The sequence below is a fragment of the Furipterus horrens genome, unplaced genomic scaffold (genome assembly GCF_987537825.1).
Source record: "Furipterus horrens unplaced genomic scaffold, mFurHor1.1.pri manual_scaffold_17, whole genome shotgun sequence".
NCBI classification, from domain to species: domain Eukaryota; kingdom Metazoa; phylum Chordata; class Mammalia; order Chiroptera; family Furipteridae; genus Furipterus; species Furipterus horrens.
In genome coordinates this window covers 1025379-1041667 of record NW_028327187.1, presented here as the reverse complement: position 1 = coordinate 1041667, position 16289 = coordinate 1025379, and positions in this window count along the sequence as shown.

The following is a 16289-nucleotide window of genomic DNA, read 5'->3' as shown; positions in this document are numbered from 1 at the left end:
ATGGGTTAACATTTCAAACCTAAGAGCTTCCTGTGCATTGATTCCTCCACGTTCCTCGCAATAATTTATTCAATTTGTTTGACTGATTGAGTCTTTGAATTACAGGACACATTTATTTGAATGAAGTGCCTACATCATCAAATCAATATAGAGTTGTGTTCCCGCATTAAGCACCAGTTTAGAAAGGGTGATTGAATTTTCACAGAAATGAATTGATGTGATAGATTTCTTTGCTGTTCGGATTAGACACATTAGACAAGGAGAAAGGGAATAGGAGTTTGCCTTGTTTTATTATAAGGATAGAATCTGCTCTACTTTTAGCTTGTTCATTCTTAAATTCGATCTCAGGTAGTTTTCAAAAATATAAGATCAAAACAATAGACATTAATATCTAGTTCGTCGCATCAAGTAGATTCAAACTTAAGTAGGTTACATTTTTGGAGACTTGCTATGAATTTGGATATTTTTAATATGATTCTCAATGATAATACTAAATAAGTCTAGCTCCTAGAAAGATGATGTAATTGACTAAAAACATCATTTTAAAACAAACAAATTAAAGCATTTATAAAATGGCGTTCTAAAAGTACCATTCAGAATACTTTGAAATTTTCCTCTGCCATAATTGTATTAAGGTTGTAGCTCTAAGATGCCACAACCAGTTTTTATTTCAGGGGAGGGAAAATTTAAAAATGATATTGGCATTTGTGTTGCTCAAGATTCTCCAGGAAAAAAAAACCAAAACAGAACAAACAGGACATATCTATGCATATGGATATGTGGATCGATGTCTATAGCTATCATATATAGAGATACATCTATTTATATCTACATCTGCCTATCCAGAGGGAAACAGAGGGAAATTTATTTTAAGGAATTGACTCATGTAATTGTGGGGACTGGCAATTCTGAAATCCATAAAACTGGCTCCTGGACTAGAAACTCAGACACTATTTCTGCATTAGTCTTGAGAAAGAATTCTCTTTCCAGGCAACCTGTTTTTGTTCTCAAGGTCTTCAAGTGATTGTACGAGGCCTATTTGTACTATCAGCGGTCATCTCCTTCGCTTCAATTCAACTGATTGTAAATGTGAATCACACCTACAAAGCACCTTCACGACAACTCTAGAATAATATCTGACCAAACAACTGAATCATAGCCTAGCCAAGATGAATCATAAACTTAACAAAGTACTATATTAATAAGTATATCATCCTTTGATCTATTCCTTTTTACAAAGTCGAATTGGTGCATTGCGTAAGTGCAGCTTAGATTATATGCTTATAAGTAAATGTAAGAAAAGCTGCGCATTAGAGAAAGTGTGTAACACTAGGCTAAGTTACAACTAGACACTTTCTCTAGCCATCTTCCACCTCCTTCTTGGAGTCAAAATTAACACAATTTTCCCATAAGCCCCTTTAGTCACAGATAATAACACTGGCTATAAAATTAGTTTATTTTGACCAAACTTCATACCCAAACTACTTATAGTCCTTCTGTTTTAAGATAATACAATTAAGATTTTATTCAGAGGCTTATAAGGTATTGCACTTGATAGCTATTCAAGTTCTGAAATTGCCTATGTTATAAAAGATTAATTATAAGAATATTATTTTGCTAAAAGATTGACAAGTAAAAGATAGTAAGTATTCTGTAGATATTTTTTTGATATCTATAAGTGCATACTATAAAGAAATAATTGCTTCAGGTCTTAAAGAATTATAGTTGCAGGGTAGTGTTTATTATAATTATTCTTGATATTTCTTAAGGAGAAGATTTGATTAAGAGATTCTTATAATTGCTTAAATATCTATTTTGAGACCCTGTTTTACAGTTGATGGCAGAATTTTTTTAACATCTGGGAGAGTTTCAAGATACTCTTTTTAAAAAATGGCCCCCCAGTTAAATTATGAATGCTATGAATTTAGCTACCCCATTAGGAATAATGAAAGTGAAATTGATTTCAGTGATATCCTTATCACCTACTCTTTTGGTTTCCCAGGATAGTTATTTCCTCACAACTAAGGAGATATATAAAAAATAAAGGAACACATTCATTTCTTCTGTTAAAATATGACTGAGCAAGGAGTCTCCCATGATACCGTTACATGAGAACTCTACTAAATGGGATTAGCTTCTGATTGGAGATGACCACTCGTTGGTATTAGAGAGCTAAAACGACATGATTATGCCTGCCTTTCCCTGCTTCTTTGGATAGAGGATTAGCATCTGAAAATTAAGCTGCCTACAGACGTTATGATCTTGGTGTTTCCACTGATTCGTCACGTTCACATATGACCTTTGTATTGCATAAAATCACACAGTTTCTTCTGTGTGTTCTTGACACTCTTCTCCCTACTTTGCTTCCAGTCCTTACATTTTTGCATTACTCTTTCTGCATGTTATTTTTTAGTCAAATGCTTCTCAATCATTTGTGTGCATCCAAATCCCCTTTCTGTTTCTTACTTGACCTTCAGATCGTATCTCTTAGATAGGGAACAGCTGAGAATTCAAAGGGGAACCTAGAAGACAGAATGGTTTCTAGATCAGTGCTTCTCAAACTTAGCCACACAATGGTAACACTTAGCTTCAAAAACTAAGGATGCTTCTATACCTCCCTCACAGATTTTGAGTTAATTGTTCTGGGAAGTATGCTGAGCATTGGCCTATTTAAAGTTATTTGGGCGATTCTGTTAAGCAGCCAAGATTGAAAACCACTATTCTAGAAGAATAGGTGTTACAACTAACTTCTCTTAGTATTTGAGAAGAAGGAGAGTTGGAGTAAATGCCCCTTTCCCTAGAAACTCCCTATCTAGAAATATTCCCATCCTCTTCGGTGTGGTCAAGCATTAACTTTGAAGTCAGAAATACTTCATTCTTCTTGTCCATGCAATGAGTTTTTGAGATCATCAACTTTTCAGATTCAGTAGTAAAAATAGAAGATCTAGATAAGAAGATAAGATAATGCCAATAATATGGGCAATAAGATAACACCCGGACTTAGCAGAATAGTCTACCTTCAGTCACTCCAGCTGGTGGCCGCCTCTACCTTTAGTTTCCAACACCAAACTAAAAAGAGGCATTTTCAGGTGTCAGCAGTAGGCACCACTAGGTAGGACTTCAGGAAGAGACAAAGACTATCATAATGAACATATTCAAACTAAGTTAGAACATATTTGAATGAACCAAGCAATTTTCAATTGAGGGCAATTTGGCCCTCAAGGGACATTTGGCAGTGTCCTTGGACATTTTTGGTTGTCATACCTGACTAGGGCATATGGATCCAAATGGGCAGGTTCTACTGGCTTCTAGTGTGTAGAAGCCAGTGATGTTGTTAAATGTCCTACAAGGCATAAAACAAACCTCCACAACGATTGTTAGGCCCAAAATGTCCATGTTGCTGAGGTTAAGAAATTCTGGGCTTCTGACTCATTTGACTCAATAAACATTGGTCTGAATTCATCTAGAAGGAGCTTAAATAATTGCAGCTTTTAAAGAATATGTTGCACTTCAATACACAGGATGACTGAAAAACAGAACTGATTATCAGATCAATTAATACAATGAATTTAAAATAAAATTTGCAAAATGTCAATATTCTTTGTTATATCTAAAACAAAGTAGAATGTTTACTACTACTACTATGATTGTTATTGTTGTTATTATTATTATTATTGAAATGGTAGTGGGAGTATAATAAAATTGAGTAACGTATCTTTGTGCCACAATATTAAAAAATGAGAAGCATTAACTAATCTTTTGTTTAATTCTCTAGCCTGAGAGCTGGCACAACACGTTCCAATAATACAAGTTCCTAAGAGAAGTCATGCAAAAGGAAATTATTCAAGCTCTCATTTCTCTAAGGACATTCACATAGAAAACTCTTCTTCTTGAAGTTGGTTTTTATTTGGCAAACATTGGGTAGAAACACAAATTCTTCTCCGTACTATTAATACACAAATAATTATCCTGGGAAATTTTAAGGCTTTGGAAGGGGAAGCAATGTGGAGAGACTCTTCTGAAATAGAATTTCAATCCAGGTACATAACAACGTATCTTGAGTGGTATATTCTCTTCTCCACTACCTTCCTGCTATTTCTAATTATCTGATTTGTGAAGTTGTAATTTAATCTTGATTGTATTTTTCATGACCATTTAGTCCCCTTATTTCCCCCAGAGATCACCACACCGCTGTCCGTGTCCCTGAGTCCTTTCTCCTTAAAGCAGAAAATTGGCCACCTTTTTATTTAACTTAGAACAACTTTTTACAGACAAGGTACAAATGCCTGAAATTAAGAGTTTATTGTGGAAATGCTGACACCACCTTATCTTTCATAGTCTGATGACAAATTAGTCACTGTCTTCCACATCTGTCACAAGTTCTAGCAATCAAAATCTTGGATGTAAATCATGTGTTAAAATACTTTTTGTAAATCTGTTCTGAACATCAACACTGATAATAATATTCTGTCAGTAAATAATATTGGTCATGGAATATTTTTGTGCCAGCTTATGAAACTACTTTAAAAATAATAAAATGTATAGTTTGGGAGAATTTGAAAATACGTCTTCTTAATATATTGCTCATAATATTATTTTAACTTGGGAGAGAGAGAAGAACTAAAAGTGTGAGTTAGAAAACTCCTGAACAGTTCTATTACTATGTTAAGTACACAGACATTCTTAGTCTAGTTATAATGTTATATATCAAATTTCTGACTAAATATATTTCAAAAATTTGATAGCCATGCAATTAACAAAAGCATAGAAGGAATAAATTACCTCTTTTTATAGCATCCACCAAAATAAAAGGTAATTAATTATATACTTGTAAATGATATTTATTTTTCTCAGAATACTTTATGAATAAAATCATTTACAGAGTTTTTAAATGTCACTAGGGATTACTGAAGTTAGTTGTTTCATTTTGTGATTTTAAAAAGTCTAGTTTATATGATTATAAAAAATTTAAATAGAATGTAAATATAAAAGTTGAACATCCCCCATCATTCACCCTAATCATCAACTTCTTCATTGTTAACATGTTTGTACCCTCACAGACAAACCAAATACATACTCAGATTCATATGAGTAGCCAATGTGTGTCTGTACTTATTTGTATATAAGCATTTAATTTTGGCTTTCATCTTAGATTGTGTGCTCTGCTGTTGTTGTTTTTTTATGGCAACTGATGTTTTTTACCTAACACAGAGACTTGGAAATCTTTCTGTTTTAATACATACAATTCCACCTCTTTTAATTTTCTACATAATATGTAACATTTTAACCATTTTCCTGTGGATGGATATTTATGATTTGCCCCCAACATTTCAATGTTAAAAACATACTACAATAAACCAATTTGTTTTCAGTGTTTTGGACAGATGTGTGAATTTTTCTATATAACAAATAGATCCTTAAAATGAAAATTTTAGTTAACGTGTATACATATTTGAATTATAAAATATTTTTACCTATTTCCTGAACAATAGCTTCATATATATATACATATATATATAACTATATATGTTACTTATATATATATATTACTATTCATTGCATACATGTGGAATATTTTCCTGCCTTTTGTTAACCCTCCCAAGATGGGCAATAAAAGACGCTGGCTCATCGGCGGGTACGTGCCCATGTGCGTGTTGAGAGAAAGAAGTGGCATTAAAATGAGTTGCTTTAAATTTGTCCAGTAAGCAGTTCTTGATGGCAGGACTCAGCTCCAGCTGGAGATGGAGTCGTGAGCACTTTAAACCTTAGAAGCAGATGAAGAAGTTGAACTGAAAATAGTAAATAGCAAACAGTGACCCTAATACAAGCATTTGTCTCGCTTCAGATGCCAAACGCCCAAGTGAATGACATAATTCGTAGTCGTTTGTTTATCATCCATGTGGAGACGTTTTTAAGATAGCAGCCACGTTACAGAATATACAAAGAAGTTTTCCCATAGAGGTTACATCTCTGCCAACCATAAAATAAGAGGTAAAACAACAAGGAGAAAGTGATTGACAGGTCCAACAGAGGGTCCACAGAATAGGAACGTGTCACTGTGACTGCTAACTGGCCACAACTCGCTGTGTGAAGTTAGAGCAGCATGAACGGGCCTATTCTTCAGTAAGTAGCATTTTGTCCTTTGTCATGGGCAAATTTGAATTCAGTCCATTTCCTCTGAGGGTTAGCCATTCTGTAGGCTCAGCTGGGCTCTGTCCATAACTTTGAAAATTACCTTTCCCTTCTCACTGAAGAGTCCTCACCAAACACAGCTGACCTCAGTGTTTGTCTTTATGTCACACGGATGCCACTGTCTACAGAGACCACTTGTTTTGGGCATTACTGTTTAATTTGTAAAATGTCTGTGAAGAAAGCTCCTCATCTTTCCCTGTCATGCCCTTCAGAACCATGAGAATCGGAGGCACATTCTGCCTTCATCACAGGCTGTGCAGGCAAAGTGGGACCAGAAGCAACAGGAGGACAATAAGAGGGTCACTGTATGTCTCTGGGAAAGTTTAGTCCCAACGCAGTGTGCGAAGTAATGGTTAAGTCAATTGTGACACTCTGTTATGATGATTTCCAGAAGTTGAGGACAAAATCATAATGATATGCACCTCTGGCATCCCACGGTGGGTCACAATGACCACTCTTTTGTTTAAGATACCTGCACTGCTTCCTTCTTGCACATAAATAATGGCTTCAGTCCTTCTTCTTCAGCATCGTACGAGGCAGAAGTAAAGAAGAGATTACTTCCTAATTTCCCCATCTAATTTACTGGAAAGAAAAGGGACGCCATCTTGGTCTCTTCATGTTAGCTGAATTAATAGCGTAAGCCTACATATTCATTCCTAATAGTCATTTCACGTCTACCCAGTTGAACCAGTAATCAAACATGGAATGATAATGTGGGGTTTATATTAGGAATTTCTGGTGAACATTTGAATGTCACACTTGTACTTCATTGGATTAAAAGTATAAAAGAGCCATATCATATACTCCTCTCTAAACATCCAGAAAAACAATGAAAGACCCATTACCCACTCATAATAAATCAAATATATGTCTGAAAAGCAGGAATATAAGATAATATCCATGTGATAAAGGCCATATATGAAGAAAAAAAACCCTTAAGGTTAACATTAGACTAATTTGTAAAAGACTGAATATTTTCCCTTAGGATCAGACACCAAAAGAAAACAAGGAGAGCCAACTTTAGCCCTTCTATTCAACGTTACAGCTGCAGCACTAGGCAGTGGGGTAAGGCGATGTGTTTAGGAGGCCGTCGGAGGGCTACTTTGTGCGAAGCACTGAACAAGCAGAGCACGATCCCACCAAGGTCCAGAGCTCCAGGGAGTTAAGTTGAAACACGAATTAACCATCAAAGAACACCATCAATTAAAATACTAGCAGTGATCGTGCCCAAGGCAATACTCAGGATAAAGGCAAATTGGGTGCTGGGAGTAATTCTTCCCTGATACCACGAACGCAGCAATATCTTGTCACAATAGTTACATACGCACTTAAAACCCACTGATATCAACACAGATGAAACTCATCACATGGGACATGGTGTCCAACTCACCGTCATTATTATGAGGAAGGTCATTTGTGGACCGAATGAAGCACAGTGGTCTTTCAGTTAGTGTATGAAGAAAACTACACAGAAGGAAAATCGTCCCCCGATGGCTTATTAACCTAACAGAAAAAAAAAACAAAACAAAACAAAGCTGTGAACATGGACACAATGTATGGGACAGAAATAAAAGTCCTTGCTTAAACAAATATACAAGTAATTACTTACATCACAAATAGGTCACTGGTCACCAAAGTTTTATGTGCTGGATGAAAGTATAAAAATAACCAAACACTTGGGGTAGAAATTTGGGAGAATAGCATTAATCTGATAAAATAGCAAGAAAAAATTATCGATATACTGTAAATGCTGTGCAGCCCTCTCTGCTTTAAGAAAAAATTTCAAATACGCGCTCGCAAGCGAAACCTACAATGTCTTCCAGGCGCAGAGAGAAACGCAGGAGTTGCCTTGAGGTGGAAGAGCCACTTGGAAGAGCCACCAGCTGAGCCTGGTGCTAGAAAAGGGAACTGAAGTGAGGTTCTTCATGGACAGTCAAGACAAATCTCCCAACTGGCAGTTAATGTAGTTGCCTCGTTCTTAGCCTTTCAATTAATAAAAGCAGGAGGAGGCAACCGACAAGAGGAGGTCTTATTGTAGATTATTATGCCACGTCTGACACAGTAGATAATGCCTGTCTGCAAATAGATATGCGCTACTTATTCGAGCTTAGAAACCTAAATCTGTTTTTCCCCTTGTTTTGAGCATGTGTGCTTGTAGTTTGTTTTCTAACAGCTTTATTGAGGTGTAATTGACATACAGAGTGATTGAAAACTTAATCTCAAAAGAGATTCGCACCCCCAATAGCCAAGATAAGGAAACAAGTAAAAGGCCCCCTGGTGGATGAACGGATAAAGGAAGCGTGACATATGCTTAATGAAGAGGACATCTTTCATACGAGACAATATAGTTTTCCCTTGCATTATCTGTGATATTGTCTAACGCCTGTGGTTTAAGATAATTTCGGTGCTAGCAAGCTTCATATTTTTAGAGAATATTTTATACTTCTGGCTTTATTGTAGCTGTTCCTGAAAAAAGGCAGAAGGTTCACCCAACAAAGTTGCCAAATACAGAGAAACGTGACCTAGTGGTGAATTCTTCAAAACCGCAAATCACGTTCACCAGATCTCAAGAAGGGCTCCAGTCTGCTAGATTCAATTTGTGCGCAGGAACACAAAGTTGGATAGATCCAGCTTCAATATTAATCTTTTTGTAGCTTTGAGCTCTTTTCCTTCACCGAAGAACATATCTGCTTTCAGTGTAATTGCAAAGAAAAGGAGGGAGGGAGGAAGAGAAGGAGGGAGGGAGGGAGGGAGGGAGGCATTTCATACGATCTATATACTTTGCCAGGAAAAAAAAAGAAACCGAAAACTAAAGAACAAATTCCCAGACTGTCCCCTGATTCATGCCAGCAGGCCTGACATTAAACAGTTCCTGTTATGCTCTAGCCTCACAACACAGCTGGCCCAACTTACTTACTTTTTGACAGATTTCTCTTGATACTCGAACAATAACACAGAGAGCGCCAATATTTTGCCTTGTGGCAATCTGTTTAAGAGTCACTTTGAGGAATATACTTCCTCTCAAATCGCAGACAGCTCGCATAGGACAGAAACTTATTGAAGCTCAGTGAAGTTTAATAGAATGGAAGTTGTTTTCTCTGCTCAGATCTCCATGTGAATACCCTCGTTGGCAACAGTTTCGCCAGCCAATGCATGTGTTCCTCCATTATTTCCGAAGTGTGCACATCCAACCGGGTCGGGTTGTTTAATATGGATTCACTCTTTAATAAATTCAATAAAACAAAACAATGGGTACCAGAACAACAAGTAGTTTTCACCCTATATGCAGGCCTCAAGTCACTGCTGATCACTACCCAGCGTTCCTTATTGCAAAAGATGAAGAAAGCATGTTTTATTTCAGTGAAGAAAGGGATTATGATTGATTGTTAACATCTGTCATCGGGGTAACATAGTGGGTACCATGCACCATGGATTTGGAAACTCCGTGTTAGAAAGTGATATATATGAATCAAATGCATCTATCCAAATGTATCACATAATAGAATTTTGTCCCGGTGTCTCTTTTGGTCCAATTATTTTTCTAAATTTAAGACCAGTAAAATTTCATGCTGCAGTTGTGACATTACCAGCAAAAGCATCACACACGGGTAAGTATTCGCTATAAAATACGAAAGAACACCTTACCTGCGACCAAATGAAGGTGCGCTCTCACCCTCTGGCCCTCCGAATTCTAGTTCAGGGTTGCCACTGGCTCGGCTTCTTCACTTCCCCGTGATTCCTCTCTGATACGCATCATGTTCTCACGTTACTTGAAAATGATTTGTCTCCCTTATTCATTCTACTCGTCTCATTTCAGAACAGAAACTCATGGACACAGACGACAGCACAGGGATGACCAGAGAAAAGGGGGCAGGGGAGAAAGAAGAGGGCGAAGGAGGTAAATGGTGACGGAAGGAGACGTGACGTGGGGTGGTGAACACGCAGTACAATAGACAGGTGATATGTCATAGGATTGCACCCCTGAAACCCTATAATTTTATTAACCAGTGTCACCCCAATAAATCTGATAAAATAAATAGGAATTTAAAATTCAAATGCTGAGAGGAAATATGGTTACTATATCTGCTCGAATTTCACAGGATCTAAGATAATAAGTGTTAAAGTCTTAATATTTTTATCAAGGACAATACCTGCCTGGTTACCTTCCTCCTTTCCTGAGGCAGAGCCACTTATAATCCATTTTATGGACATTTTCCAACCATTTGACTGAATGAGCAATTGCATTTAATTACCAAGCAGAATCTGTCTCTTTAGAGGCACACCAAGTCATTGGGAAATCTCCATTGCTTATATTCTAAACGAGCCTTTAAGGTGTATATTCAGTTATAAAATCGGTAAACTCAGAAGAAATATAAGCTGGATATAAAATTGTTTCATAAAGCATATTTTTATAAACGCATGTTTCATATTTAAAGAAAAGTCTGCATTGGCATTGCATCTGCTCAGGGAGACCCTCCAAGACCGCTTGATGAGAACTTTTTCGAATGTTTACGGCTACTTTGTACATCTTCCCTGTAAACTCTGTCTTTTATATCCCTTTAAAGGAGCTTCTCTGAAAGAAACAAAGCAGGGGTGAACACTCCCAGCTTACGCTCCCTTCCCGGTTCCCGGCTGTAACAAGACTCGCAGGAGGCGCGAGGAGGAGGCGCGTTTGGATCGCATCATGGTATTTACATAGCTCACGTTGATACGCATTTTTATGACATGGGTTTGTGTTTTCCGTTCATTTGAAAATATTTTGAGGAGATATTAAATTTGTGGCCCAGCTGTACATCTTTAAGATTGAAATAGTGTGAGGAAGGAAAAATATTCAGAAATATAGCCTTTATATTCCACAATGACTCTATGAACCCCAGAAAAGAAATTGAAAGTATTTGGTAGTTATTTTTGAGGCATTACTTTTGGATTTGTGAAGGATTTTTAATAGCAGGCTGCAGTGTAGATAAAATGCATCTTTAGAATGGCTATTTTCAGAGAATATCTACAGGATTCCTGGGCAATTTCAGTAATAACCGAAAGGGATGGAAAACTTTCTAAAGTTTAATCTAATAAAGCTAAATCTGATAAATGTATATTACTTAACTGAATCAATGATTAATTTTTAAAATTTTTAAATTTTCATCCTCATCCAAGGACATTTTTTATTGCTTTTTTAAGGAGAGAGGAAGGGAGAGAGAGAAACATCAATGCAAGAGAGAAGCATCAATTACTTGTCTCCCTTAGGTGCCTGGACTGGGGACCGAACCTGAAACCTGGGCATCTGCCCTGATGGGGATTGAACTGGTAACCTTTCAGTTATGGGGTGACACTCCAACCAAGTGAGTCACACCGGTCAGGGCAATATGGTTAATTTTAATAAGGATTTTACAGATTCTATAAAAATTAATTACCCCAAAATGATTATTTTTCTTTATATTAAAAAATGTTAAATTTTATAAAATTTGAAAATTAAATGATATTTTTGTCAATATCTGTATTTTGATAATTCAATCTACATGTGTAAGATACATAATCATACATATTAAACATTATATATGTTTATATAAACATACATATGATTATTGGTATATTTACAACAAGAAGAAAAATAGAACATTTGAAATGCATATATTAAATATGAATTGGCAGTATGGCATACAAGTTAGAGTATGGGATATGGAGTTAGACTGTTAATTTTGTCTTTGATTTTTAAAAAGTTTTTATTGAATTTATGGGCATGGCAGGGCTTAAAAATTATATAAGTTTCAAGTGTACGATTCTATAATACATCACCCTTATATTGTATTTTGCGTTCACCACCAAAAATCAAGTTTCTTTTGGTCATCGTTTATCATCCTTTAGAGTCTTCCACCTGCCCCCCCTCCTGTCCCCTGTGGAGTCACCATACTGTCCTCTGTGTCTCTGAGTTTGTTCGTTCACTTGTTTTGCTTAATGCCATGTTTTTCACCTGCACCCCCTCCCCTCTGACAGCCTTCAGTCTGTCCTCTGTGTCTATGAGTCTGTTTCTGTTTTCTTTGTTAGTTTAATTTGTTCACTAGATTCCACATATAAGTGAGATCCTATGGTGCTTGCCTTTCTCTGTCTGATTTCACAGAGCATGATGCTCTCCAGGTCCATCAACGCCGTCACAAAAGTAACATTTCCTTCTTTTCTTACAGCCAGGTAGTACTCCATTGTGTAAATGCCCCATAGTTGCTTTACCCACTCATCTACTGATGGGCACTTGGACTGCTTCCATCTCTTGGTGACTAAATAGCTCTGCCATGTACATAGGGCATATAGTCTTTTGAATTTTAATCAATTTTATTATAATAATCTAGATCTTTATTTCTCCCACTGCTTTACCAGTTTCATGTGGAATATTTCAAGTCCTTACGCTCCTTATTTTGGGAATTTTAGTTATTCATTTTTCTAAGAAAACAGAGGCAGTTTATTCTACTATTCCTATCTCTTTCCTATCTCCACATTTGACTTTCTTCCTGTGGAAGCATGTGAATTGCATTTGTGGAGTTATGTGTAATGAAAGCCTGTCATATGTCTGGTCATAACCATATGTCTGAGATTTCAGTGCATGCAGTAAGTTATCTACAAAGCTCCAAATTTCTCTTAGAGAAGGTGACTGAGAAATGAAAAATACGTCAGCTATTGATAAACTCTACTTTTCGTGGAGAAGTGCATATGTGAAAAGGAGGCCACATCTGAGCCGGACCATGCATGCTTCTGCCCATCTCGCTCCTAATCAGTATCGTCTGTCCCACGGATACACTGAAGTCCAAGTTAAAAAAAAAAATAAAAAAAGATTGGGTTGCCAAAGGATTAATCTGCTTTTCCCATCCTGGAAAAAACATTGAGAAATGAGACCCACTCAATTAACATTGTAAGAACAACTTCCCCAGAAAATGTTGTAGCTGCCCCTGAACAGCAATGTCTTCCTGAGAGAGCACACCATAACATACAGCAACATCTGGCAATTTTTACAGTGTCTCGGGTGGCTTTAATTTGACACTGCCCAAAGAAATGAAAAATGGGAGGCATCGCTTGAACACCAGCTAGAGGTCAGTTCATTGCAGAAGTGTGGGTACAGGCGTACATCTGTTGCAGAGTGCAGGTCTGGTGGGAGGAAAGCAGCCATAATATATAAGCTCAGTGGAGAGCTGTTGGGATCAGAGCCCGCAAACGACTACTTCGTAAGCCCTGGAGGCTATATGCTTCCTTCAAGGGGCACATTCTTTATTGCCCCCACAAATCTTGACGCGTTCCTGTTTGTGATTAGGGAGCCACAGCACTCCCTTCCCCATCTCGCTCTTTTTTGCTAATGCCACATTTATTTCCCCAGATTTTCAAGCCTCGAACTCCGGAGCCGCTTCCTCGTCTCCCATGTCTGATTAGGCATACGGCAGGTCTCCGATTCACAAAGGCTTAGTGTGCCACTGTGTACTGATGGACACAAGTCATATTTCTGACTATAAGATAATAATAGCTCACAGAGCGAAAGACCAACAATTAGAAGCCTACCTTGATCTGCAGTAGTTCAGACTATATTGTTTTTCAAATCAAAAAGGTAAGGAACCACTGAAGAAACATTCCCCTAGAAACCTCTTCTCCCACATTGAAATTAACTCAGAAGTCTTCAGAGCAATAAAGATTTGTCACAAGCATATTAACCAGGAAAAGATGTATTTTTAGTCCCACTATACTGCATTCTTATTTCAAGAAACATCAGACAAAGCTGCATAAAAGTATCCTATGGCTTTTACATTGAATGCTTGATTTTACATAATACAGGGGCTAGACTGAAATTTAAAAGTTCTAAACTTCACTGATTGTACATGAATACAAATTTCTTTATTTCCTGTAATTGAAGACAAAAACTCTGTCAAGCCTCAATTCTCCTAGAGCAGACAGATATCTGATCTTAAGTCATGACCTGGTTTGCTGATATTTCACTACACTTACCTGTGTATGCACTTTTACTGCTAAACGTTCACTGTTTTCACTTTTTTAACCTTGAAGGGAAATTCAGGAGATTCACAGGCATGACCCTGCCCTACTCTCTCTCCCCCTTTCTTTCTCTTGCTCTGTGTTCTTCTTCCCAGAACCGGAGAAGCAATATGGACATATTTCTTATTCATATGGTCATCTCTCTGACTACAGTTCACTCAAGTCCAATTCCAGTTTGGGTTAGTGCTCAGTCAAAGCTGAGCAATAACTTTTTTGCACTCATAAGTGTTTAACATATTTCTCCTTCTTAGTGGGAGGAGTTAAGGAGAAAAAAACCAATAACGAAAAACAAGAATTACTAGAGTGGAGAAATACATCAGGTCTTATCTCTCTACTTATGTTTTAAAATCCATACCATTGTATCTTATGATATTTTCATTAATTGTGATTTTTATTTTAATATTTTTAAGCCAGTCTGTCCTGGTCTGATCTTAGTTCCGTCACTTAATAATTGTGTGTTTGGACTAATTATTTTGTCTCTCCATACCTTAATTTCCCATTTGTCAAAAGGGGATACTAATAGTATCTCCTTCATAAGGATGTTGCAAGGATTACTTGAGTCAGTATATTTGACATAAAACAACACACAGCATATAGCAAGCATCAGATAAATATCAGACTTGCAATTGGAAAGTTTGTACGATATGTAGGTGTGTACACGTTCATCTACACCTCCTGGTGATTAGAACCTGAGACATGATTGCAAGCTAGCGTAAACAAATACAAAACCTGGAGGGCTCATTTCTCCACATAGAATGAAAATTGTCACTTCTAATTGCATCAGGGTGCTTTCTCCGATGAATAAACGGGATCTAGGATGGATGAGATAGAGCAGATCCCTCAAGGTCACCAAAGGGCACCAAGGTAGAGCTGGGGAAAGGGTCATGAAATACAGAGTTAGCAAGTGACGTGTCTTCAGGTCAGGATTTGATCACTTCCTAAAGGAAAAGCAGGGAATCTGGTATATTTCCCAACATCTTAAAAAACACAAATGCAGTCACACGTACCCGTGATCAATGAAAGAGAAAGCCTTTCAAAAGTAGTGTGAACTCTGAAGGGAAAACAGAAAACCCTGTATATTGAATGTGAGCAAAGCATCTCTCCGAAACAACCTGGGTGTTTTTGTTTTGTTTTTTTTTTAATTTTTTTTCTATATAGAATTTTTATTTTGTTTTTCAATTACAGTTGTCCCATTTTTCCCCCATTGCTCGCCCCCCCAGCCCACCCTTTCTCCCACCATCATATCCCTCCCCGTTGTCCACGTCCATGAGTCATTCATACACGTTCCTTGACTAGACCCTTCCCTTACTTATCCCCCTTCTCTCCCTCCCACAACCTGGGTTTTATAGGGGCCAGTGGAAAACAGACCATGTATCAGAGATGAGCTTCTGCCTCCACTTCCTCTGCCAACCTCAGAAACACTTGCCCCCCCACCATTCTAATGATACGCTCTGCTCTTGCTGAAGTTCATTAAGCACTTTATTGATACTGCCTTTACCAATGTCAACAACTGTCACTCAGTCTTCATGTTTTTGAATAAACCACACAGCTCACAAATGTAAAGCCAAGGAAAGAGAGGATGGGTATTTTTGTTTCCGATCAAATTGCCCTTGAGTTTGTCAGCAAGTATTTTCTGAGATCTGCAACATTATGCATTTTACAAGCCTATTTTTAAGTAATCTTGTTTCCTTACCTGTAAATAGCAATAAAAAAATCCCCAAGATAAAAATAATTTCACAACATGCTCGCTTACACTTCTATTGCTCTTTCACAGATCATAAGTTACAGAAGGGGTTTATTTCTTGTAAGATTTTCAAGCTATCTTATTAATCACATCTCATTAACAACATATCTTCTCTCAGAGGTTTGAAATCCTGTCCTTGTGGGAGGTTCAAATTTCTTTTTATCTCATTACCTTTGAACTCCCCATGTAATCTATTCTGCAAATCCACCTTGGCCATTATGCAGTTCACCATGGAAGACGGCGTGATTCCTTAAGAGATGAAGGCGTTATTATCCTAAGGTATCTGACATGATCGACTACAGATTGTCCCTGTGTAAAGCCCAAGGAACAG